Source organism: Grampus griseus, assembly GCF_964374135.1.
Source record: "Grampus griseus genome assembly, chromosome: 3".
In the NCBI taxonomy this organism is placed as follows: Eukaryota; Metazoa; Chordata; class Mammalia; order Artiodactyla; family Delphinidae; genus Grampus; species Grampus griseus.
The window spans coordinates 163,772,674-163,800,673 of record NC_139019.1 but is presented as its reverse complement, the minus strand read 5'-3'; the positions used below and the strand labels follow the sequence as shown (position 1 = coordinate 163,800,673).

The 28,000-nt window shown below is 42.7% G+C and overlaps 1 pseudogene across 1 annotated transcript in view; it reads left to right on the top strand.

Annotated features, from left to right (window-relative positions):
- The first annotated feature begins 7,423 nt into the window (after positions 1–7,423).
- Positions 7,424–28,000, top strand: part of LOC309819965 (mitochondrial transcription rescue factor 1-like) — a 97,228-nt pseudogene continuing 76,651 nt past the window's right edge. The window contains exons 1-2 of the transcript in view: positions 7,424–7,729; positions 10,405–10,421. The product of the transcript in view is annotated as a mitochondrial transcription rescue factor 1-like (transcript). The remainder of the gene's footprint in view (positions 7,730–10,404; positions 10,422–28,000) is intronic.

Here is a 28,000-nt window from a genome sequence, read left to right as displayed (position 1 = left end):
TGTTCAATAAAGTTCTTGGTGACTTATTTTTACTTAAAAACCAAAGGAAATTTTTGGCCAACCCAATATTTATCTATGTATCTATCTGTGTATCTAGTTATCTAACTATGTAGCTATCTATGTATCTACGTCTCTATCTATCTACCTCCATCTCCATTTCTTTCTCTATATAGCTACATACATCTATATCTATATATATTTGAAGAGCTTTCCTCCCCTCCCCCTCCCTCCCTCCCCTCCCCCCAACCCTCTGCTCCCTTCCTCTTCCCTCCTCCCCCTCCCCCCCCCCACAGGTACATCCAGAAATAAGGTTAAACCTTATAAATTTTTAAAAAACAATTAAAAAATAAAATAAATTTATTTATGGCTGCGTTGGGTCTTTGTTGCTGCGCATGGGCTTTCTCTAGTTGTGGCGAGTGGGGGTTACTCTTCGTTGCGGTCTGTGGGCTTCTCATTGTTGTGGCTTCTCTTGTTGTGGAGCACAGGCTCTAGGCACACGGGCTTCAGTAGTTGTGGCACGTGGACTCAGTAGTTGTGGCTCATGGGCTTAGTTGCTCTGTAGCTTGTGGGATCTTCCCGGACCAGGGCTCAAACCTGTGTCCCCTGGACTGGCAGATGGAATCTTAACCAATGTGCCACCACGGAAGTCCCTCTATTTTATATATAGTAGTGTGTATCTGTTAATCCCAAATTCCCAATTTATCCCCTCCCCTGACCTTTCCACTTTGGTAACCATTCGTTTGTTTTCTATGTCTGTGTTTACTTCTGTTTTTGTTTGTTTGTTTTTTGCTTTTTGTTTTTTGGCTGTGTTGGGTCTTCATTGCTGGGCGCAGGCTTTCTCTCTAGTTGCAGCAATCAGGGGCTACTCTTCGTTGCCGTGCGTGGGCTTCTTATTGTGGTGGCTTCTCTTGTTGCAGAGCATGGGCTCTAAGCATGCGGGCTTCAGTCGTTGCAGCATGCGGGCTCAGTAGTTGTGGTGTGTGGGCTCTAGGGCACGTGGGCTTCAGTAGTTGTGGCACACAGGCTTAGTTGCTCTGCGGCATGTAGGATCTTCCCAGACCAGGGATCAAACACGTGTCCCCTGCATTGGCTGGCTCACGGGCCCAGCCGCTCCGTGACATGTGGGATCTTCCCGGACCGGGGCACGAACCCGTGTCCCCTGCATCGGCAGGCGGACTCCCAACCACTGCGCCACCAGGGAAGCCTGGCAGTCAGATTCTTAACCACTGTGCCATGAGGGAAGTCTCGAATACTGTCTTCTTGTTGTTGTTGTTTTCTTTTGACCATGCTGCACTTCTGTTTTGTAAATAAGTTCATTTGTATCATTTCTTTAAGATTCCATGTATAAGTGATATCATATGATATTTGTCTTTCTCTTTCTGACTTATTTCACTTAGTATGATAATCTCTAGTTCCATCCATGTTGCTGCAAATGGCATTATTTCCTTCTTTTTTATGGCTGAGTAATATTCTATTGTGTGTGTATGTATATACATATATGTGATATATATATATCACATTTTCTGTATCCATTCATCTCTTAGCAAGACCTTTCTTTCTTTCTTTTTTTTTGTGGTACGCGGGCCTCTCCCTGTTGTGGCCTCTCCCGCTGCGGAGCACAGGCTCCGGACGCGCAGGCTCAGCGACCATGGCTCACGGGCCCAGCCCCTCCGCGGTATGTGGGATCTTCCCGGACCGGGGCACGAACCTGCGTCTCCTGCATCGGCAGGCGGACCCCCAACCACTGCGCCACCAGGGAAGCCCTGCAAGACCTTTCTTGATTGGGTCTGGATTAGCTCTTCAACTTCACTTCCTGCTGCCACTCATGCCTACCCTAAGGGCAAGCCACAGCCAAATCTGTGCTGTGTTCTTCATGGCTGTGGGCCTTTACACAACTTTTCCATCAGTCTTGACTGTCTCTTAGTCATCTATGTAATTCCTTTTGTACTCAATGCTCAGTTCAAGCATCACTTCTTTCCAGAAGTTTTTTTCTTATCCTTTGAGTTAGGCCCCTCCCACCTCTGTGAATTAATAGTACTTATCACAATGTTGTAATAATTAGCTTTCTCCTCTAAGGGCAGTACAGCAAAGTGGCTAAGAACCTAGACTCCAGAGTCAGTCTGCCTGAATTGGAATCCTGCTTTTGTTTCTTATTAGCTATTTACATAAACTCTGTGACTCTGCTTACATACATCTAAAAAAGGAGAAAATAATAGTATCTTCCTCCTATTACACTTATAAGGTTTTAATAAATTTATATAAATATATAAATATGTTTAGATATAATATAAAAATATGGATATATTATTTATCAGGTATTTATTTAAAAATATTTATTTATTTAATTAATTTATTTGGCTGGGCTGGGTCTGGGTTGCGGCACATGGGATCTTCATTGCAGCATGTGGGATCTTTAGTTGCGGCCTGCAGGGTCTTTTAGTTGTGGCATGTAGGATCTTTAGTTGTAGCATGCGGGATCTTTTACTTGCAGCATGTGGGATCTTTTAGTTGCAACATGTGGGATCTTTAGTTGCAGCATGTGAACTCTTAGTTGCAACATGTGGGATCTATTTCTCTGACCAGGGATCAAACCCAGGCCCCCTGCATTGAGAGCAAAAAGTCTTAGCCACTGGACCACCAGGGAAGTCCCTATAAGATATTTAGTATACACTGTGGATGCTAGTTATTGTAGTAGTCACCTATTGCTGCATAAGAAAAGAACCCCCCAATACTCAGTATCTTGAAATGACGATGTTTTAAACGTTCTTCTTTTGAAATATAGGCATTCAAAGCTAATTTCTCTCTAATCACTTCTTTAGCAGCATTCCACAACTTTTTACATGATACATTTTCATCCAGTTAAAAATATTTTCTAATTTCCACTGTGATTTTTTCCTTTGATCTATAGGTTATTTAGAGCTATGTGGTTACATGTCCAAACACTTGGGACTTTTCTAGTTATCTTTCTGTTGTTGATTTCCAGTTTAATTCCACTGTGGTCATACTCTGTATGATTTCAGTCTTTCAAAATGTATTGAGACTTGCTTTCCAGCCTAGCATATGGGCTACTCTGGTGAATGTTCCAAAAGTAACTATCTTTTAATCTTGCCTCCACGTCTGAGGGTTGACTGGGACTTGGCTGAGACATGTGAGGATCAGCCGGCCCGCCTGGATTCATGCACGAGCTTCTCTACAGATTGCATCCAGGTCCACTTCTACTCTGTATGTGTTTATTCTGGGGCCTCAGCCAAAGAAGTAGCTGTTCCCAGGGGGAAGCTCTCTGCCTGGTAACGACAGAGACAAGAGGGCAAGTGGAAACACATGAGGTCTTTTGAGGTCTAGGCTTGTAAAGGTCATAGTGATTCTTCCACTACATTCCATTGACCAAAGCGGGGCATATGACCCAGTATCAACGTGTATTAACTATGTCTTCTTTTTTTTTTTTTTTCTGTATTCTGATGCTTTGACATCTGGGGTCTTGCTGACCCTGCAGATACTGCCCCTCCTAGGGTTAGTCATTTCCTAGAGATAATAAACAACTTGCCTATGAAGGTACCTTTCACGTGCAAACCGGGCAATCCTGAGTTCACACTCCAACCACCTCTTTTATTGGGCTCTTGCACTCAGGGCCACTATCCACCTGACCTAATCAACTCAAGTCCAGGTATTGGACAACTAGGGACAGCATCTATGCCCAGAGACCGCTGAAAGTACTCAAACTAGCCAATCCCAAGTCTGTGTACCCAGCCTCACCTGTTTCCTCCTAAGGGAAACACAATAAAGTCTCCTACCCACACTTCCCCCTTCCCTCTTCCTCTGGCTGACCGTGGTGCATCCACGTGTGGCCTCACATGGCTTGTCATGAACCCCTCCTTATGGGAACTTGGAGTAATACACTATCTTTTCAATGGAAATCATCTCCTGATCTATTGGTCTTACTCTAAGTCAAGCTTTCTAAAATACATTTTTATTTTATTGTTTTATTTTATTTATTTTACCTCACTGGGCAGCTTGCGGGATCGTAGTTCCCCGACCAGGGATCAAACCTCGGACCATGGCAGTGAAAGCACGGGGTCCTAACCACTGAACGGCCAGGGAATTCCCCCTAAAATGCACTATTTTAAAACACAAGGGGCAGGGATTCTATCTCTCGTGAGAATGACAGTAAAGTCCCATGGTGCGGGGTATGGTTTGGGGAGGGGTAAAGAAATGGGACCAGTAATTCAATCTACCACACTCGTTACTCCTTCTCTTTGTTACTATTTACTCTTGTTACTACTTCTCTTGTACTCCTCACTGTACTACAAGCTTCCAAGGGCAGGAACTGGCAGAATCCTCTGTGTTTTCCGAAGCTTAGCATAGCACCTAGAACGTAAGCACTCCGTGAATGTATATCAAACAAATCAATTAATAATAGGAAGCCCAACTATTCTGGCACCCTGATAGACTTGGATAAGGTGGTGTTGCTTCCCAGACAGCAGAGAAACTGTCCTGGTTCCACAGCTGGGCACTTTGACCCAGATTTGGAAAGAGAGGAAAAGGGTATGTTTTCATGCATTGCTTCCGCACTCTCTCATTTTCTCAAAATCTCTGCTTGACATTCCATCACTGTGGGATGTCGAGGTCCCCACGCGGCATTTGTCTGACATGCTGTGAAAGGGCGTTTTGAACATCTTTATTTCGGGATTTTGACAGCATCGCCTTCACACCCATCAACTCCTTCCACTCAATCTGTTCCCACAAGGGCAGAGACGTTTCTACTTATCTTTGTGTTGACCGGGAGTTGCAGATGCCTATTTTGTCTTGCAGATATTCTGTCTTTTTTTTCTCACCAGCTTCAAAATATTCTAACAACCCACATTCCAAGATTCGCATCTCTCCTAAGGTTCCCTGGCCCTGAAATGGTTTATGCAAATCTTGAAAGCATTCCTACTTTCAGAGGAGAAAAATGGCTCTTTAATCTGGACAACACAATTTGCTTGTGGGTAGAGATTGGAAAATGTAGATCATTCATGGCGAATGTGTATCGATAACCAAGTATTTTCTGAAAATCTCCAATATTCTTCCTCTATATCCTTTATTAAACTCTAACTTGGGGGGCATTTTGATACCCAGATTCCATACTTGAATTAATTAAAATTTTGGCAATAGACTAGGTAACTTGTTCTTCTAACATTTTATTTTGAAAATGTTCAAACCTATAGAAAAATGACAAGAACAGTACAATGAACATCCACAAACACTTCACCTAGACTCTCCAATTATTAACATTTTCCATGTTATTTTCATCTCCCTATGTCTCTGTCTGTCTTTATATGTATATACATTTACACATGTATTATTTTTCACAGTTTCATTGACATATAACATTGTATAAGTTTCAGGTGTACAACATGATGATTTGATATATGTATATATATATATTTTTTATTCTTTTGAAGTGTAGTTGATTTACAATGTCATGTTAGTTTCAGGTATACAGCATAGTGATTCAGTTATACATATATACATATTTATGTATACACACATATATGTGTATTTTTCAGATTCTTTTCCCTTATGGGTTGTTACAAAATATTGAGTATAGTTCCCTGTGTTAGACAGTAGGTCCTTGTTTATTGACATATGTATGTATCGTGAAATGATTACCATAGTAAGTTTAGTTAACATTTATCATTGCACATAGTTCAAAAATCTTTTTATTGTGAAGACAACTTTTCAGATCTGCTCCCTAAGATTTTTTTTTTTTTACTTAAAATTAAAAAAAAATTAGCTTTAACTTCTTCGCATCTCATTTTCTCTATTTGTAATATGTAGTGAGGAGAGGTGGGACAGCTGCTACCTCACAAGATTATTGTAAGGATTGAACAAAATAACCCACAGAAAAGGCTTTGTCTAGTGTCTGGCATACAGTGTGTGCTCAGCAAATATTATAATCATTCCCCATACCCCATCACAGTGCCTTGCAAGTAGTAAATCCCTCAATTGTTAAATGACAAATAAAATCAAGAATTTCAATAGAATATTTTAATCTATGTTAACACTGATAGTGGTCCCAGGTTATCAATAGGACAGACCATTACCAGGGACATAAGCTCTTTTTTTTTTTTTTCGGTACGCGGGCCTCTCACTGTTGTGGCCTCTCCCATTGCAGAGCACAGGCTCCGGACGCGCAGGCTCAGCGGCCATGGCTTACGGGCCCAGCCGCTTCGCGGCATGTGGGATCTTCCCGGACCGGGGCACGTACCCGTGTCCCCTGCATCGGCAGGCGGACTCTCAACCACTGCGCCACCAGGCAAGCCCCATAAGCTCTTTTTTTTAAAATTAATTTTTATTGGAGTATGGTTGCTTTACAATGTTGTGCTAGTTTCTTGCTGTACAGTAAAGTGATCAGTCATATGTATACATATATCCACTCTACTCCCTTAGATCTTATTTTCAAATATATGATACAGTATTGTTAACTTTTGTCACCACGCTGTGCATGACCCTGATTCTTTTCAACAGCACAGGTTGAGTACTTTGTAGAATGCCCCTCAGTTTGGCTTTATCTGATGTTTCCTCCTAATTAATGCCATTTTGGTGCGAAAGTTGTGGAAGTGGTGTTGTGCTCACCTCTGGGTATGGCTGGGGACTTTTTGGCTCTAGTGTGCACTCGGATTTTGTCTCACATGGATAAAAAGAAAATGGTGCTAGCTTAACAATGAACCCGAAGAGCACTATCTGGGAAGTTTATTGGATTGTGGGTTTGGTAATCTGCGAGGAACATTTAACCCAGTGATTCTTGACCTGGGGTGCCTTTTCTCCTTGGAGAGTTTGATAAAGCTGGAGACATTTTTAATTGTCGTGAATGGGGTCAGAGGGGGCTACTGCCATCTAGTGGGTGGAGGCCAGGGATGCTTGTGAACTTCCTATAATGCGCAGGACGGCCCCCACTGCAAAGAAGGATCTGGACCCAACTGTGCAGAGGTTGAGAAACCCCGGTCTCTGTTTATATGAAACCTACAGAGCTGTCATGCCCCCAGAAAGGCCCAGGTGTTGGTACTATTCCATGAGATTCAGGTTTAGTAAAAATACAGCCACTGGCCGATGAACTCACAAGTGTAGGTAGTGTTCTACATGAGGGGCAAGTTTTTCGCTAACACCACAAGGGTCTCTGGCCCAATGAGTGGAGTTTGATAGTAATACTTGCTACAAATGTATGATTTTAATGTACGAAAGCTTTAAGGAGAGATGAAAACATTTTAAAGATGACCTGTGTTTTCTTCTGCTTTTCTCCATGATTTCTTAATCTTGGACCTCTCAGGAATTGTTTGGCCTTTCTGTTTTCAGACTAACTTGGTGTATCCTGCTGTACGATCCTAAAAAGGGAGCTCACTCAGTGGGTCTGATGTGGTGGATGCTTGCCCAGGAAGTTCTGCGCATGCGTGGCACCATCTCCCGTGAACATCCATGGGAGGTCATGCGTGATCTCTACTTCTACAGAGATCCTGAAGAGACTGAAAAGGAAGAGCAGGCGGCAGCTGAGAAAGCTGTGACCAAGGAGGACTTTCAGGGTGAATGGACTGCTCCAGCTCCTGAGTTCACTGCTACTCAGCCTGAGGTGGCTGACTGGTTCGAAGGTGTGCAGGTGCCCTGTGTGCCCATTCAGCAGTTCCCCACTGACTGGAGTGCTCAGCCTGCCACTGAAGACTGGTCTGCAGCTCCCACTGCTCAGGCCACTGAATGGGTAGGAACAACCACTGAGTGGTCTTAAGCTGCTCTTCCACAAACTCTTAAAATGGAAGTAGGTTGACGGAAAATAAACAGTTTCTAAAAAAAAAACAACAAAAAATAAAGAAGGTTGGAGCATGGGGGCTGTATGCCTGTGGGTGGAGAGAATTCTAGAGGACCAAGGATGGGATTTGAACTCAAACAGGAAACAATAGGGAGGAAGAAGAAAATCAAAACCTATTAAAAAGTCAACACTGAGATATTCCAAAATTTCCATAAGTCAGATATTGTAAAGCAAGTCATTCATTTGTTCATTTATCCGTTCCTTCAATAATATGTACTGTGTACCTACTATGGGCCAGGTACTTTCTCAATGTCTGAGCTACAGGAGTGAATAAACAAAGTTCCCATCCTCAAGGGGTTTCAATTCGAGTGGAGGGTGGTGGATAATAAACACGAGACATAGAGACTTCCCTGGTGGTCCAGTGGTTAAGACTCCATGGCCCAGTGCAGGGGAACTAGATTGGTCAGGGAACTAGATCGCACATGTCACAACTAAGACCCGGTATAGCCAAAGTAAATAAATAAATATTAAAACCTCCCGAGACATAAAGTATGTTAAAAGGTGGTAAAACGTGGTCCAAAAGGATACATGCACCCCAATATTCATTGCAGCACTGTTTATAATAGCCAAGACATGGAAGCAACCTAAATGTCCATCGACAGAGGAATGGATAAAGAAGATGTGGTACCTATATACAATGGAATATTACTCAGCTATTAAAAAGAATGAAATAATGCCATTTGCAGCAACATGGATGGAACTAGAGATTATCATACTAAGTGAAATTAGTCAGACAGAGAAAGTGAAATATCGTATGATAGTGCTTATATACGGAATCTAAAAAAAAATGATAGAAATGAACTTATTTACAAAACAGAAACAGACTCACAGACTTAGAGAATGAACTTATGGTTATGGCGGCGGGGGAGGGGAGGGGGGTGAGGGGAGGGATAGTTAGGGAGTATGGGATTGACATGTACACACTGCTATTTTTAAAATGGATAACCAGGGACTTCCCTGGTGGCTCAGTGGTTAAGAATCTGCCTGCCAATGCAGGGGACACGGGTTTGATTCCTGGTCTGGGGAGATCCCACATGCTGCGGAGTAACTAAGCCCATGCACCACAGCTACTGAGTCTGCGAGCCACAACTACTGAGCCCATGTGCCACAACTACTGAAGCCCACGCCTAGAGCCCGTGCTCTGCAACAAGAGAAGCCGCCGCAGTGAGAAGACTGTGCACCACAATGAAGACCCAATGCAGCCAAAAATAAAGTAAAAAAATAAAAAATAAATAAAATGGATAACCAACAAGGACCTACTGTATAGTACAGGGAACTCTGCTCAATATTATATAACAACCTAAATGGGAAAAGAATTTGAAAAAGAATAGATACATGTATATGTATGACTGAATCATTTTGCTGTACACCTGAAACACAACATTGTTAATCAACTATATTCCAATATAAAATAAAAAGTTATTTCCTAAAAGAAAAAGTTGCTAAATACTATGGAAGAAAGAATATAGAACAGGGTAAGTGGATCAGGGGGTGCTGGGGAGTGAGTTGCAGTTTCAGGGGGTTAGAAGTAGGTTAGAAATGTGAGAACTGAGTAAACTTGTTGCAGGTGAATGAGGAAGCTGGGAGGAAGGAGCTTTCTAGGCAGTGGGAACAGCAAGTTCAAAGGCCCTGAGGTAGGACCATGCCTAGTATGTTTGAGCAACAGCAAAGAAGTCAGTGTGGTTGGAGGGAGTAGGTGAGGGGGAGAGTGGGAGGAGGCGAGGGCAGGGAGTTGTTGGCGGCAGACTGTTCAGGGCTTTGGGGGATGTGGGAAGGACTTCGGCTTTTATCCCAATGAAGTGGGAGCTGTGCAAAGTTCTGAGCAGGGGAGGCCAGTGACTGGACTCAGGTGCTCACTGGCGTCCTCTGGCTGCTGCAGGGGGAACAGACCATCAGGGGTGAGGGCAGGAGCCAGGAGACCTGGGCAGAAACAACAGCACTGGTCCATGTGGGAAATGATGGAGGCTTAGACCAGGGTGTTAACAATTTGTGTTATTTTAGATCATCCATTTTCACCTTTTGCATTTTTGTATGATAAATTCATTATTACGGGTTACAAATTTATTGGAATGGTCTGGGCAAAAGAAATTACATACGGCAAAGGAGCTCAGGTGGTTAAAAAAGTTGGATATTACTAAATTTAATATATGTACAACTCTAAGACTGTGCCTGAGCTGTTATGATGTTTCTTCTGCAGAAGTTTGTTTCCTCCTTATCCTGCTTCAGGCATTTACATGAGATGTCTGCATGCCAACCTCTCATATTCCGATCTGACGAATGTGACCTTTCAAACTGAGGACATGACACAACTGCAGAGAGGAGAAAACTGCAAGTAAATTTGGATATCATCAGTTATGTGCCTGGAAAACTGTTCCTGTACTGAGGACAGACCAAACATAAGCAAATAAGCCATTTGTTAATTTCAGTGAGTTTCTTGGCAGAAAGAGGCCTGAGGATGTTGCCAACATCTCTGCCAAGTTTAAATTTAGGATAGCAGGTTCTCCAGGAGTGGAGAAGCTTTAGAATTCTTGCTCCCATGCTCACTATAACCTTTTTGTGATCTTCAGGGGTTGCGATACGGAGGGTAATTATTTCCAAATTTCCTCTCTTCTCCCCTTGCCCAGATTTTTTTCAGACTGAAATTAAAATCAAGGAAAGTTTTTAAAATGAGAGAATGGATTGCAGAGACTTTCCCATACAGCCTTCCAAATGGGGAAACTGAGGCCCAGATGGGTGAACTGATTTATGTGCCTCACTCCTAGGAGAGGCTCTTGGCTCTATCCCCTTTAAAGAGACCCCATGGCATCCACTATGTAATAAATGATTTCTCCTCTCTCATGCAAAGGGGATCAGCAAACTGCTGCCTATAGGTCTTAGTTCTTCACTAAGTTCTGTGAATTCTTCTCGGAAAATGAATTATGCAAATTGTAGCTGGGGAAAATGACATGTAACGTCTGCAAAATTTCCCTGAGAGTTCTCCCTTTGTCCACAAAGTAGGCTCGCTAGTCAGTATAAGGCTGCATTCAGTGGTGATAACAAACAAACTGGAAACTTTAGTGGCTGTGCCCAGCACAAGTCTGTTTCTCGTTCCTGTAAAGCTGGTTAGCAGGGCTTGCATCCAAGCAGTGACTCAGGGATCCAACCTTCCTCCATTTTGCACCAGCACCATCTCTCACAGGCTTCCAAAGCTACCTTGGGAGGGGAAGAGAAGGATAGAGGGGGCACACCAGCTGTTAACTGCCTCCATCTGGTAGTGATAATCCGTTGGCTAGAATGAGTCACATGGGTCTGTTCTAACTGCAAGAGGGTCTGGGAAATGGAGGAGAACATATGGGTGAACACCAAACACTGTTTATTCTTTCTATTAGAGAAAAGAGAGAGACGTGACTTTCAGTACCTTAGATATGGCAAGAGAAGTGTTTGGATACTACCAGGGTAATAAAAGGGGTCAAAACCTTTTCCCCTTTTGTAGCAGACATGTAGACATGCCACTGATCTTTACTTATTTATTTAATTTATTTACTTTTGGCTGCGTTGGGTCTTCATTGCTGCATGCAGGCTTTCTCTACCTGCGGCGAGCGGGGGCTACCGTTCGTTGCAGTGCGCAGGCTTCTCATTGTGGTGGCTTCTCTTGTTGTGGAGCACGGGCTCTAGGCACATGGGCTTCAGTAGTTGTGGCATGTGGGCTCAGTAGTTGTGGCTCATGGGCTCTAGAGAGCAGACTCAGTAGTTGTGGTGCATGGGCTTAGTTGCTCTGCGGCATGTGGGATCCTCCTGGACCAGGGCTTGAACCCATGTCCCCTGCATTGGCAGGTGGATTCTTAACCACTGCACCACCAGGGAAGCCCTGATCTTTTAATTTAATTTAATTTTTAAAATTGCAGTATAGTTGATGTACAATATTATATAAGGTTCAGGTGTACAACACAGTGATTCACAACTTTTAAAGGTTGTATTCCATTTATAATTATAAAATATTGGCTAGATTCTCTGTGTTGTATTTTATATCTTTGTAACTTATTTATTTTATACATAGTAGTTTGTATCTCTTAATTCCCTATCCCTGTCTTCCCTCTCTCCACTTCCCTCTCCCCACTGGTAACCATTAGTTTTTTCTCTATATCTGTGAGTGTTTCTTTTTTGTTATAGTCACTAGCTAGTTTTATTTTTTAGATTCCACATATAAGTGATATCATACAGTATTTGTCTTTGTCTGACTTATTTCACTTAGCATGCCCTCCAAGTCCATGCACATTGTTGTGAATGGCAACATTTCATTATTTTTTGTGGCTGAGTAGTATTCCATTTTATATCACATCTTTTTTATCCATTCGTTTGTTGATGGACACTTAGGTTGCTTCCATATCTTGGCATTTGTAAATAATGCTACTATGAACATTGGGGTGCATGTATCTTTTCGAATCGGTTTTTTCTCTTTCTTTCTTTCTTTCTCTTTCTTTCTTTCTTTCTTTCTTTCTTTCTTTCTTTCTTTCTTTCTTTCTTTCTTTCTTTCTTTCTTTCTCCCTTCCTTCCTTCCTTCCTTCCTTCCTTCCTTCCTTCCTTCCTTCCTTCCTTCCTTCCTTCCTTTCTTTCTTTCTTTCTTTCTTTCTTTCTTTCTTTCTTTCTTTCTTTCTTTCTTTCTTTCTTTCTTTCTTTCTTGTTTGAGCTCCTCTCAAAGCAGATCCTGAGACAAGGATTTGAAGTCAAATAATTTATTTGGGAGGTGACCTCCAGCAACACCAGTGGAGGAGAGAGGAAGGGGAGGAAGACAGTAAAGGGTGTGTTTCGTGTGTTTTCCTGCTGGAGCAACTGGAGCTTAAGTCTATTTGGGGACCTATGCGAGACAGCATAAGGCATGTACACTTCAGAGCTGTCCCACTGAAGGGCGAGAGAGCTGAGGTATTTACCCACCAACTCCTGTCAGTTACTGGTTGAGGGCTGCTCCCCAGGCTATTAATTCTGTGGCTTGTGTGTGGCAAAGCATGATTCAGCAGCAACAAAAGCTTCCATTCTGGTATTTGGAAGACAGGCTGGTATGCACTGAAGGGTAAGGGCAAGGGGCCATGGGTCAGAATTCCTGTGCAAGAAATAAAAGCAAGAAGGGAAATGCAGCATGCTTATTGTGTCAGAGATTGCTTGCTTGTTGCATCCTCAGTATATATCCCCTATTCTTTGCTCTAACAGAACTCCCCATATTTACGGGGAGTGACAATGTGCTCAGCTAAAAGCACATTTCCTAACCTTTAATGCAGATAGCAGTGGCCTCATGAAATATGAATGAAAGTTATTGAGTGGAACTTCTAGTAAACTCTCAAATGTTGATGACTCAGTTGGCAGGTATGCCCTAGCCCTTTACCTCTTAAGATTGCATGGAGCATGTGTATGATGGCCGGAGGTGTAGCACCCATTCTGTGGCCATGAGGATGGAAGCCAAAAATAAGACAGCGAAAAGTTAGAAGTCCTTAGGTCCCTGATAACTGTGGGGATGCCCTACCAGCTGTGAATTGCCTACCACTGTACACCTACAATGGGGAAAAAAATACCTCTTTCTTGTTTAAGCCACTGTTATTTGAGTTTCCTGATCTGTGCAGCAGAATTGAATTCTGATTGATAGACTTATTCACCTACTGAAAGAGAAAAAGACGACTACTAAAATACTTCATCCTTCTCTTCCTCCTCCTTTTTGCTAAATTGTGCTTTAGAGGGTCTGGATGCTCAGTTGCCTCTTCTAGGAAACACTGGTAATCAGAACCTAACTTGTTCATTTGTGGTTAGGATCAAGTGAGATAATGTACCTGAAGCACGTAGAAGAGTGACCCAGAAAGGACCCAGAAATTGGCAGCTCCTACTATTCCAGAGTAGAATAAATCAATCAGAAATGACACATCCTGGGCTTCCCTGGTGGCGCAGTGGTTGAGAGTCCGCCTGCCGATGCAGGGGACACGGGTTCGTGCCCCGGTCCGGGAAGATTCCACATGCCGCAGAGCGGCTGGGCCCGTGAGCCATGGCCGCTGAGCCTGCGCGTCCGGAGCCTGTGTTCTGCAACGGGAGAGGCCACGACAGTGAGAGGCCCGTGTATCGCAAAAAAAAAAAAAAAAAGAAATGACACATCCTGATAGCAGAATACTTTCTAGGGCGCCAGCTCCATGTTTGGTTAATCCATGGTTCAGTATGACTATCCCAGAGGAAATAATGCGTCATATTGCTTTTCAAAAATCCTTGGCATTTGGCTATTTATTCGTGTTGTGTGAAACTTCCGGACAGTTTGTTTATTTACTTATTTATTTATTTGTTTATTTATTTGCTGTACGCGGGCCTCTCACTGCTGTGGCCTCTCCCGTTGCGGAGCAACAGGCTCCAGACGCGCAGGCTCAGCGGCCATGGCTCACGGGCCCAGCCGCTCCGCGGCATGTGGGATCTTCCCGGACCGGGGCACGAACCCGCGTCCCCTGTATCGGCAGGCGGACTCTCAACCACTGCACCACCTGGGAAGCCCTCAGTCTGTTTATTTAATTGCTCTGATTGGAGCTGTAAGAAATTGAATTTAACATCTGTAAGCAAGGTTTTTATGACATGGGATTTTGGCTAACAGGGTAGGATCTTATCCCAATTTTGACCAGGGGGAGCCCCTTCAGGCTAGTTTGTGTGTTCTTTTGACAGAACCCTTAGTCTTTAAAAGCCCTTTCCTTGCTTTCAGACACAAGTAGATATTCTAAGCTCATCCCGTTTATTTCCAGGGCACAGATTTTTGTCTGCTTTTTCCTTACTGTATTCCCAGTACCCAGAAAAAGGCCTGGCACTGAATGAATGAATAAATTCTTTCATTTCACTCTTTCTTCTGCTGCTTCCCCAATAACTCTCAATTCACACCATCTACTAAATCAGATATTGTAACTTGCACATTATAAGGATGCTCAAAATCCTCTCTGAGGCGAGCCTTCTCCACTGACATGTTTTTGCTGCAGCTAAGTCCAGCCTGGTCACAGCCTAGATCCTAAGGTTAAAAATAGCTCAATGCAGCCTCAACAGCTTCCAGCATCCTGGTTATTTTTAGGACAGAGGAGGGGGTGAAGGAAAAATGTGACCAAGAGTCACCTCCAGGGAGAAGCATCCCCTTCCTCTGGCTCAGAACTAGGGGCATCACCCAGCTAGAGATGCCCACTCCTGTGAACGGATCAAGTTTGAGAAGTGGATGTTCACAGGATACAGTTTCCCCCATTACTGGATTGTGAATACTAGGCAGATTTCCTGCTCTGCTGGGGATGCAAAGAAACCCAGTGTTTGAGGGTCAAATCAGGGAAACCACTAAGATTCTATGCAGACTCTGGACTTTCACTACCAACTGCTGAAGAGTAATCATTCCATAACTCCTGGAGTATATTGATCAGTTCATTCATACAATTCACGGTGACAGGTGCTGTCCTAGGTGCTGGCGTTAGAACAGGGACTACTAAAACAGACAAATGTTTGTGCTTCCTGGGGCTGACACCCAGACTGGGAGTCAGTCAACAAAGTAAAGAAGTAAACTGCACAGTATGTCACGGATTGTTCATTGTTGTGGAGAAAAACCATGCAGTAAAAGGGAATGGAGTGTTGGCACGGGGTTCTGCGTTAACCATGTTTCTGATGCTTTGACATCTGGGGCCTGGTTGAGTCTCAAAAGACTGTCCCTCCCAGGGTTAGCCAATGCTTACAGCTAGTAAAGGACTTCAATCCAGATTCCACACCCCAATCACCTCTTTTTATTAGTTCCAACACTCTGGGCCACTATCTACCTATCCTAATCATTCCAGAGCCAGATACCAGACAACTAAGGACAGTTCCTATGCCCAGAACCCACTGAAATTATCCAGACTCATCACGCCTAAGCCTGGTCACTGTGCCTCACCCATTCCTTTCTGCAGAAACCACAATGAAACCACCATGTTTCCCCTTGCTTCCCCTGCCTCCTGACCAATCCTGGTGCTCCTCTGTGTGGCTCTTCAAGGCACGGTGTGCCTCCCCTTCTGCTGGGAACTGTGTCTTTTCCATGGCAGTCCTCTCTTGATCTCTTGGCCCCACCATACCTGAATGATAATAAAATCTACATTTTAAAACAGGGTTGTTTGCAATTTTAGATCAGATGGTTTGGGATGGTCTCAATGACTTTGAAGGAATTAAAGGAAGTGAAGAAGCAATCCCCACGGTTACCTGGGAAAGAGCATTCCAGGAAGAAGGAACAGAAAGTGCAAAGGCCCTGAGGCTGGACCAGGCATGGCACGTTTGTGGAATAGCGAGGAACCTGGATCAGAGTGAACGAGGAGAGCAGTGGAGGAGGTGAAGGCAGGGAGATGATGAGGCAGGGCCTTGTGGGCTACAGGATGGACTTTGGCTTTTGCTCTGAGTGAGGTGGGAGCCATGAAGGGTTCTGAGCAGAGGAGGGACATGATCTAACTTAAGTTCTTACAAGCGCCCTCTGGCTGCTTGTGGGGAGGAGATAGGGATGGGAGGAGTGAGGGTGGAAACCCAGAGACCAGAGAGGAGGCAACTGTACTAGACAGGGTAGGAGATGGTGGAGGCTGGACCAGGGTGGTAGCAGTTCAACAGAGACTATTAACCTGAGTATGTGCGGTGCCCCTGAAATCTGGACAAATATTTTTCCTTTAATTTCCTTAGTGTTACTTTGAAAATTATCTTTGGGAAAAAAGTTTTTACATGCCCAGTTATGTTATTTACAGATTATTTCACTCCAAATGTAGGAGGGCAGGGAACAGCAGTCAGAGTTTTTGTCTGCATGCAACAGAAATGGATCCTGTGCATACTAGCTTTAAAGGATGAGTTTTTTGGAAATAATATCAGAGGCTCACAAAATTGACTAACAGCTGTAGAAATAGACTTGGAGAAAGGGCTGAAACTGAGGGCTCTCTGGAGGTCTAGTGGACACCGTGAGGGTTATGAATTGCTGATGCTAAAGATGAATGGCCGTAACCTTTGGTAGATACTCCCAGCCGCTAGTGTCTGCATCTTTTGCCCAACAGGCTTCCCTAAAGTTGCCAAAGCCTGCCCAGCAGGTTAGAAGTGCCTGGGAATGAACAGCTAACAGCTACATCTCCACCCCTGTCACCATCAGCAGCCGTCAACTAACAACTGATGGGAACTGGTGGATCAATACCCCAGTTCCCTCTGCCCTCAGGGGGGATGACTCTGAGGGGCATGTCCAATGCAGTCCCCCAGAGTTTCCTAGCAGGGCTGGGCCAGAGTTGCCTACAGCGGAAACCTGCTCATCTGTGCACCAGTATCGGGTGCCCTCCCCTTTCTTTCGCATATCCCTGAACACCTACTGGTGTTTCCTGGGTTCGCCTCCAGAATAAATGATTTACCCACGAGTGTTTGGGTCAGTATCTACTTCTGGGGGAACCCAAGCAAAGACAATTGCATTCCATGGCAGAAGCCCCCACATTACTGGATTAGAACCCACATTGAGAGTGAAGGGCTGAGAAATGGTGTCAATATTGGCATATAGAATTTTCCTTAACATCTCCCAGTCACCTAGAGACAGTGGTCCCAGAGACAGGAGTTGGGCACAGCAAGTTTGCCCAGGTCTGGGAACACAGTTCTGTTCAGATTTCCTCTTCTTTCTACCCAGCTAATACTTCATGTTGTGGGGAGGGAGGAAGTTCCCAGCAGGACTCAGTGCATCCCTTCTCCTGGTCACTTGTGTATTATCACGGGACGTCGGTGAACTTTCTTGATGGACAGAAAGTTCATAAGAATTACATCCTCAGCTCATCTGTGTTAGATGAGCCTTCCTCCTTGGGGGCCAGCAAGAGGATTTAGAGCCAAGGTCATAGAGCTGGCAGACAGCTCTGGCCACATGCTACCCTACCACTGTCCTTCAAACACTTTCAAATGACCCTGGGCCACTCATCCAAGAGTCAAAACAATGAGCCTTATGTTGATTGAGCATGGGTCCCATTCCTGCCCCAGGAGGGGAGGCTGGTGTTGGAACAACCATTATGCTAATACTATTCTCAGTGGGGAATTTTCCCCATAAAAGGGAGATCAGGGCTTCCCTGGTGGTGCAGTGGTTAAGAATCCGCCTGCCAATGCAGGGGACATGGGTTCGAGCCCTGGTCCGGGAAGATCCCACATGCCACGGAGCAATGAAGCCCGTGCGCCACAACTACTGAGTCTGTGCTCTAGAGCCCGCGAGCCACAACTACTGAAGCCCACGAGCCACAACTCTGAAGCCCGTGAGCCTAGAGGCCATGCTCTGCAACAAGAGAAGCCACCGCAATGAGAAGCCCACACACCACAAGGAAGAGTAGGCCCCGCTCACCGCAACTAAAAAGCCCGTGTGCAGAAATGAAGACCCAACGCAGCCAAAAATAATAAATAAAATAAATAAATTAAAAAAAATAAAAGGGAGATCAAGGTGATCATAGGAAGATGGAAGGTTAAATGACAGGTAGCCAGAAATATAGCCAATGTCAGTTTCCCGAGGGAAAGAGGTGCTGTCACCTTCATAATTTCTTGGTTGCATTTGCAACAATTTTCCAGAGACAAAAAAATAAAAATAAAAATATTCTATTATAGCAGATACTATTGGTGCCGCTACTGTCTTGGAGGTCACTTGCAAACAGTTCCCTTTTACACCACAAGTGCCTTCAGCTCTCTAACTGCATTAGTTTCCTAGGGTTGCCATAACAAATGACCACAGTGGTTTTAAAAACAGAAATCTGTAAGTTCTGGGAGCCAGGTGTCCAAAATCAAGGTATCAGTGGTGTTGGTTTCTTCTGGAGGCTCTGAGGGACAAGCCATGCTCTCGTAGCTTCTGGTGTTTTCCAGCAGTCCTTGGCATTTCTTGGCCTATAGCTACATCATTCCAATCTCTATTTCCATTGTCATGTGTGCTTCTTTTCTATGTGTGTCTCTATGTGTTACCTCCTCTTCTTAGGAGGACACCAATCATTGGATGTAGGGCCCACCCTAAATCCAGGATGATCTCATCTCAAGATCCTTAATTATCTGAAAAGACCCTTTTTCCAAATAAAGTCACATTCATGGGTTCTAGGGGTTAGGGCATATCTTTTGGGAGACCATCATTCAATTCACTACACTAAGGCCATTCTCCTCAGCCTGTGTGGATGTTGTGGACTGAATGTATGTCCTCCCTAATTCCAAATTCATATGTTGAAATCCTAATTCCCAATGTGATGATATTAGGAGGTGGAGACTTGGGACATAGCTATGTATGAGGGTGGAGTCCTTGTCTATAAGATTAGTCCCCTTGTAAGAAGGGGTCAGAGAGCTCTCTTGCTTTCTGCCCAGTGATCATACAATGAGAAGTCAGTATCTACAACCCAGAAAAGGGGTCTCACCAGAGCCTGACCATACTGGCACCCTGACCTTGGACTTCCAGCCTCTAGAACTGTGAGAAATAAATTTCTATATAAGTCACCCAGTCTATGGTAATTTGTTGTAATGCCCCAAAGGACTAATACATACTATAAAATTATTGCCTTTGGAGTGGTTCTCAAACAATGTGGGACAGGCATTGGTGGATAGATATTCCACTTCCTTACTCCTCAGGGGGTCAGTTCTGAGGGCTCTGCTATATGGTCTCTCAGAGTGCCCTGGAAGGATTGAGCTCTCATTGCTAAGGGTAGGGATGTGCTTGTGGAAGACAGACTCGAAGATTATCCCCAACGATCCCTGCCTCCTAACCCGGATTTGGGACGCTTAGAAACTCTTAGGTTAAAAAGTGTGTTAAGTTGCTAAGTTTTGGGACTTAGCAATAACTAATTAATACAGTGTTTGGTATCACACATTTTATTGACTTCTTTTCTACGTCTTGATTCCACATTTCTTCACTCTGCTTCCTGGGATCACCTCCCCAGTAATTGCTCACATTGAAATAATTGTCTTCAAGTGTGCTCTTGGGGGAACTCAGACTAAGACACCTGTTGTTAGGATTATGGGCCATCTGCTTTTGTTTATATGGGAATCAGTGCAAGTTGGAAAATGTGAAAAACAGAAAGCGTCTTGAAGTTTCTGCCTGGAGGTCGATATGGGTGGACTTACACTTAGTCTCCATCCCAACACCCTTCTAATATCTAATGCAGAGACTGGCCAGCAAAACATGACCTTTCAAAGAATCCCTTGCAGCTAGAATGTTGGAGATGAACTGGGTCCAGCCAACTGGAAGCACTATAGGTTTGGAAGGGGGGTGTGGGTTGGAGGCCAACTCTTTGCTGTTTCAACTGTTAGTACTGGTGACTAATTGTAACTGAGAAGGACCCTATAAGGCCTTCCCAGAATAGACCCCCACCCATGTCCTCTGCCTGCCTTTTCTTTTTTTTTTTTTAACATCTTTATTGGAGTATAATTGCTTTACCGTGTTGTGTTGGTTTCTTCTGTATAACAAAGTGAATCAGCTGTATGCATACTTATTCTCCCATACCCCTTCCCTCTTGCGTCTCCCTCCCACCCTCCTTATTACACCCCTCTAGGTGGTCACAAAGCACCGAGCTGATCTCCCTGTGCTATGTGGCTGCTTCCCACTAGCTATCTATTTTACATTTGGTAGTGTATATATGTCAATGCTATTCTCTTACTTCGTCCCAGCTTACCCTTCCCCTCCCTGTGTCCTCAAGTCCATTCTCTACATCTGGGTCTTTATTCCCATCCTGCCCCTAGGTTCTTCATGACCTTTTTTTTCTTAGATTCCATATACATGTGTTAGCATATGGTATTTGTTTTTCTCTTTCTGACTTACTTAACTCTATATGACAGACTCTAGGTCCATCCACCTCACTACAAATAACTCAATTTCATTTCTTTTTATGGCTGAATAATATTCCATTGTGTATATGTGTCACATCTTCTTTATCCATTCATCTGTTGATGGACACTTAGGTTGCGTCCATGTCCTGGCTATTGTACATAGAGCTGCAATGAACATTGTGGTACATGACTTTTTTTTTTTTTACATGACTCTTTTTGAATCATGGTTTTCTCAGGGTATATGCCCAGTAGTGGGATTGCTCAGTCATATGGTAGTTCTATTTTTAGTTTTTTAAGGAACCTCCATACTGTTCTCCATAATGGTTGTATCAATTTACATTCCCACCAACAGTGCAAGAGGGTTCCTTTTACTCCACACCCACTCCAGCATTTATTGTTTGTAGATTTTTTGATGATGGCCATTCTGACCGGTGTGAAGTGATACCTCATTGTAGTTTTGATTTGCATGTCTCTAATGATTAGTGATGTTGAGCATCTTTTCATGTGTTTGTTGGCAATCTGTATAACTTCTTTGGAGAAATGTCTATTTAGGTCTTCTGCCCATTTTTGGATTGGGTTGTTTGTGTTTTTGATATTGAGCTGCATGAGCTGTTTGTAAATTTTGGAGATTAATCCTTTGTTGCTTCATGTGCAAATATTTTCTTCCATTCTGAGGGTTGTATTTTTGTCTTGTTTATGGTTTCCTTTGCTGTGCAAAAGCTTTTAAGTTTCATTAGATCCCATTTGTTTATTTTTGTTTTTATTTCCATTTCTCTAGGAGGTGGGTCAAAAAGGATCTTACTGTGATTTATGTTAAAGAGTGCTCTTCCTGTGTTTTTCTCTAAGAGTTTTATAGTGTCCTGTCTTATGTTTAGGTCTCTGATCCATTTTGAGTTTATTTTTGTGTATGGTGTCAGGAAGTGCTCTAATTTCATTCTTTTACATGTAGCTGTTCAATTTTCCCAGCACCACTTATTGAAGAGGTTGTCTTTTCTCCATTGTATGTTCTTGCCTCCTTTATCAAAGATAAGGTGACCATATGTGTGTGGGTTTATCTCTGGGCTTTCTATCCTGTTCCATTGATCTATATTTCTCTTTTTGTGCCAGTACCATACAGTCTTGATTACTGTAGCTTTGTAGTATAGTCTGAAGGCCAGGAGCCTGATTCCTCCAGCTCCATTTTTTCTTTCTCAAGATTGCTTTTGCTATTCAGGGTCGTTTGTGTTTCCTTACAAATTGTGAAATTTTTTTTTTTGTAGTTCTGTGAAAAATGCCATTGGTAGTTTGATAGGGATTGCACTGAACCTGTAGATTGCTTTGGGTAGTATAGTCATTTTCACAGTGTTGATTCTTCCAATCCAAGAACATAGTATACCTCTCCATCTGTTTTCATCATCTTTAATTTCTTTTACCAGTGTCTTATAGTTTTCTGCATACAGGTTTATTTTCTCCTTAGGTAGGTTTATTCCTAGGTGTTTTATTCTTTTTGTTGCAGTTGTAAATGGGAGTGTTTCCTTAATTTCTTTTTCACATTTTTCATCATTAGTGTATAGGAATGCAAGAGATTTCTGTGCAGTAATTTGTATCCTGCTACTCTACCAAATTCATTGATTAGCTCTAGTAGTTTTCTGGTAGCATCTTTAGGATTCTCTATGTATAGTACCATGTAATCTGCAAACAGTGACAGTTTTACTTCTTTTCCAACTTGGATTCCTTCCTTTTTTTCCCTTTTTCTTCCCTGATTGCTGTGGCTAAAACTTCCAAAACTATGTTGAATAATGGTGGTGAGAGTGGGCAACCTTGTCTTGTTCCTGATCTTAGAGGAAATGGTTTCTGTTTTTCACCATTGAGAATGATGTTGGCTGTGGGTTTGCCATATATGGCCTTTATTATGTTGAGGTAGGTACCCTGTATGCCTACCTTCTGGAGAGTTTTTATCATAAATGGGTGTTGAATTTTGTTCAAAGTTTTTTCTGAATCTATTGATATTATCATATGGTTTTACCCTTCAATTTGTTAATACGGTGTATCACATTGATTGATTTGTGTATATTGAAGAATCCTTAATTATGGTGTATGATACTTTTAATGTGCTGTTGGTTTCTGTTTGCTAGTATTTTTTTTGAGGATTTTTGCATATATGTTCATCAGTGATATTGGCCTGTAGTTTTCTTTCTTTGTAACATCTTTGTCTGGTTTTGGTATCAGGGTGATGGTGGTCTTGTAGAATGATTTTGAGAGTGTTCCTCCCTCCGCTATATTTTGGAAGAGTTTGAGAAGGATAGGTGTTAGCTCTTCTCTAAATGTTTAATCGAATTTGCCTGGGAAGCCATCTGGTCCTGGGCTTTTGTTTGTTGGAATATTTTTAATCACAGTCTCAATTTCATGTTTGTGATTGGTATGTTTATATTTTCTATTTCTTCCTGGTTCAGTCTCAGAATGTTGTGCTTTTCTAAGAATTTGTCCATTTCTTCCAGGTTGTCCACTTTATTGGCATATGGTTGCTTGTAGTAATCTCTCATGATCCTTTGTATTTCTGCAGTGTCAGTTGTTACTTCTCCTTTTTCATTTCTAATTCTATTGATTTGAGTCTTCTCCCTTTTTTTTTTGATGAGTCTGGCTAATGGTTGATCAATTTTGTTTATCTTCTCAAAGAACCAGCTTTTAGGTTTATTGCTCTTTGCTATTGTTTATTTCATTTCTTTTTCATTTATTTCTGATCTGGTCATTATGATTTCTTTCCTTCTGCTAACTTTGGGGTTTTTTTTTTGTTCTTCTTTCTCTAATTTCTTTAGGTGTAAAGTTAGGTTGTTTATTTGTGATATTTCTTGTTTCTTGAGGTAGGATTGTATTGCTATAAACTTCCCTCTTAGAACTGCTTTTGCTGCATCCCATAGGTTTTGGGTCATCATGTTTTCATTGTCATTTGTTTCTAAGTATTTTTTTATTTCTTCTTTGATTTCTTCAGTGATCTCTCGGTTATTTAGTAGTGATTTGTTTGGCCTCCATGTGTGTGTATTTTTAACAGTTTTTTCCCTGTAATTGATATCTAGTTTCATAGCCTTGTGGTTGGAAAAGATACTTGATACAATTTTAATTTTCTTAAATTTACCAAGGCTTGATTTGTGACCCAGGATATGGTGTATCCTGGAGAATGTTCCATGAGTACTTGAGAAGAAAGTGTATTCCGTTGTTTTTGGATGGAAGGTCCTATAAATATCAATTAAGTCCATCTTGTTTAATATATCATTTAAAGCTTGTGTTTCCTTATTTATTTTCATTTTGGATGATCTGTCCATTGGTGAAAGTGGGATGTTAAAGTCCCCTACTATGAATGTGTTACTGTTGATTTCCCCTTTTATGGCTGTTAGCTTTTGCCTTATGTATTGAGGTGCTCCTATGTTGGGTACATAAATATTTACAACTGTTATATCTTCTTCTTGGATTGATCCCTTGATCATTATGTAGTGTTCTTCTTTGTCTCTTGTAATAGTTTTTATTTTAAAGTCTATTTTGTCTGATATGAGAATTGCTACTCCAGCTTTCTTTTGATTTCCATTTGCATGGAATATCTTTTTCCATCCCCTTACTTTCAGTCTGTATGTGTCCCTAGGTGAGAAGTGGGTCTCTTGTAGACAGCATATGTACAGGTCTTGTTTTAATATCCATTCAGCCAGTCTATGTCTTTTGGTTGGAGCATTTAATCCATTTATATTTAAGGTAATTATCAATATATATATTCCTATTACCATTTTCTTAATTGTTTTGGGTTTGTTATTGTAGGTCTTTTCCTTCCCTTGTGTTTTCTGCCTAGAGAAGTTCTTTTAGCATTTGTTGTAAAGCTGGTTTGGTGGTGCTGAATTCTCTTAAGTTTTGCTTATCTGTAAAGTTTTTAATTTCTCTGTGGAATCTAAATGAGATCCTTCCTGGATAGAGTAATCTTGGTTGTAGGTTTTTCCCTTTCATCACTTTAAATATGTCCTGCCACTCCCTTCTGGCTTGCAGAATTTCTGCTGAAAAATCAGCTGCTAACCTTATGGGGATTCCCTTGTGTGTTATTTGTTGCTCTTCCCTTGCTGCTTTCCATATTTTTTCTTTGTATTTAGTTTTTGATAGTTTGGTTAATATGTGTCTCGGCGTGTTTCTCTTTGGGTTTATCCTTTATGGGATTCTCTGTGCTTCCTGGACTTGATTGACTATTTCCTTTTCCATGTTAGGGAAGTTTTCGACTATAATCAGTTTAAATATTTTCTCAGACCCTTTCTTTTTCTCTTCTTCCTCTGGGACCCCTATAATGTGAATGTTGGTGCGTTTAGTGTTGTCCCAGAGGTCCCTGAGACTGTCCTCAATTCTTTTCATTCTGTTTTCCTTATTCTGCTCCCTGGCAGTTATTTCCACCATTTTACCTTCCAGCTCACTTATCCGTTCTCCCACCTCAGTTATTCTGTTATTGATTCCTTCTAGAGTATTTTATTTTATTTATTTTTATTTTTTATTTTTTAACATCTTTATTGGGGTATAATTGCTTTACAATGGTGTGTTAGTTTCTGCTTTATAACAAAGTGAATCAGTTATACATATACATATGTTCCCATATCTCTTCCCTCTTGCGTCTCCCTCCCTCCCACCCTCCCTATCCCACCCCTCCAGGCTGTCACAAAGCACCGAGCCAATATCCCTGTGCCATGTGGCTGCTTCCCACTAGCTATCTACCTTACTACGTTTGTTAGTGTGTATATGTCCATGACTCTCTCTCGCCCCGTCACAGCTCACCCCTCCCCCTCCCCATAACCTCAAGTCCGTTCTCTAGGAGGTCTGCGTCTTTATTCCTGCCTTACCCCTAGGTTCTTCATGACATTTTTTTTTCTTAAATTCCATATATATGTGTTAGCATACGGTATTTGTCTTTTTCTTTCTGACTTACTTCACTGTGTATGACAGACTCTAGGTCTAGCCACCTCATTACAAATAGCTCAATTTCGTTTCTTTTTATGGCTGAGTAATATTCCATTGTATATATGTGCCACATCTTCTTTATCCATTCATCCGATGATGGGCACTTAGGTTGTTTCCATCTCCGGGCTATTGTAAATAGAGCTGCAATGAACATTTTGGTACATGACTCTTTTTGAATTTCGGTTTTCTCAGGGTATATGCCCAGTAGTGGGATTGCTGGGTCATATGGTAGTTCTATTTGTAGTTTTTTAAGGAACCTCCATACTGTTCTCCATAGTGGCTGAACCAATTCACATTCCCACCAGCAGTGCAAGAGGGTTCCCTTTTCTCCACACCCTCTCCAGCATTTATTGTTTCTATAGAGTATTTTAATTTCAGTAACTGTGTTGTCCATCACTGTTTGTTGGCTCTTTAGTTCTTCTAGATCCTTGTTAAATGTTTCTTGTGTTTTCTCCATTCTGTTTCTGAGATTTTGGATCATCTTTACTATCATTACTCTGAATTCTTTTTCAGGTAGGTTGTCTATTTCATCTTTATTTATTTAGTCTTGTAGGTTTTTACCTTGCTCCTTTTTCTGTAACAATTTTTTTTTTTTTTTTTTTTTTTTTGCAGTATGCGGGCCTCTCACTTTTGTGGCTTCTCCCATTGCAGAGCACAGGCTCCGGACGCGCAGGCTTAGTGGCCATGGCTCACGGGCCCAGCGGCTCCGCGGCATGTGGGATCTTCCCGGACCGGGGCACGAACCCATGTCCCCTGCATCGGCAAGCGGACTCTCAACCACTGCACCACCAGGGAAGCCCTGTAACAATTATTTTTGTTGTTTCTTTTTTTTTTTTTGGACGGGTGGTGCTGTATTCCTGACTTACTGGTTGTTTGGCCTGAGACATCCAGCACTGGAGTTTGCAGGCCGTTGGATAGAGCTGGATCTTGGTGCTGAGATGAGGACCTCCGGGAGGCACAAAATAAAACTAGAAAGATAAAAAATATATTAGGAAAAATAAAACTATAATTGAAACAACTGCATCAAGGTAAAATAAGGCCACAACAGAAGAAAGAGAAAAGGTGGTGGGGGGAGGAAAGAAGCCAAAAGGAGAGCTCACCAGTCGCTGGGGGTTCCTCCCATCCCCTTGGGTGTCCATGGTGCCCCACCAGTGCCTGGTAGGTGTCCTAGCTGTGAGGAGATGTGAATTCCCTGTCCTCCTAGTACACCGTATTGACTCCGCCTCTCTGACTGCCTTTTGTCTGTAGAAAAACTTTAGTCAAAGAATACATTTAGGGCTTCCCTGGTGGTGCAGTGGTTGAGAGTCCGCTTGCCGATGCAGGGGACACGGGTTCGTGCCCCGGTCCGGCAAGATCCCACATGCTGCGGAGCGACTGGACCCGTGAGCCATGGCTGCTGAGCCTGCACTTCCGGAGCCTGTGCTCCTCGACGGGAGAGGCCACAAGAGTGAGAGGCCCGTGTATCACACACACACAAAAAAGAATAAATTTAATCAGAGAATTGAGAAAATGCAGAAAGAAAGAAAAACAGTCAAGCAAAACAAAACAATAATACTTTAGCCATTAAACAAAGTCAAGGACCTTTAGTTCTTCCTCAAGGACTATAGATAATCTTCTGAGCCATGTCCTTTGAGGTGTTTTGCAGATACTGAAACCCCCACCAGGTGGAAGATGTTAACTGTATGCTGCCCACAAGCACATAGACCCCAAATCATTTGGAACCAGAAGGTTGATGATGCTGACTCCCCATTACCTCACCACCAACCAATCAGAAGAATGTCCACGAGCTGACCACACCCTGCTCCCTGAACACAGTAAGACTCCTCAGTACCCACTCCAGGGTAGGACACACAGTCTTGAGGGCATTAGCCTGCTGTGGGCCCTTTGCCTGGCAAAGTTATAAAAACCACTCTCTTCTACTTCACCCAAAACTCTGTTTCCGTGTTTCTATTTGGCACCGGTGAACAGAGGCTGAGTTTCGGCAACATAATTGGGACTGGCTGGTGAGACCTTGGTTTTTCATTTTTATTTCTTAGTAGAATTCCTGTGTCCAGCCCTTAGCTTTATGAGTTTCAAAAGAAATTGTAGCAGCTGCAGTGGCAGCTTCCCGATCTATGAATCACAGACCTGGAGTTGTGGTTTTGAACTTAACATTTTGGGAAGTGGCACCCCGACTCCCTCCTGTATTAAGTAAGGTAACAACAGCTGCTGTTACAGATAAATCCTGTAACCCTAGTGTGTTTTTAAGACGATAGAAGCATGAAGTTTGCTCATGGGAAGTCAATGGCGGTATTTGTCAGATGGTTTCCCTTTTGAGCCTGGAATCTCCAAGATGCAGAGGTCAAGATGAGTTCAGCGATGTAAGAGATTTGTTGGAAGCCATGCTGATGTGGGGAAATGAGATGGATGGAGCCAGGGAGGCTGGAAGAGCCCTTGGTGATG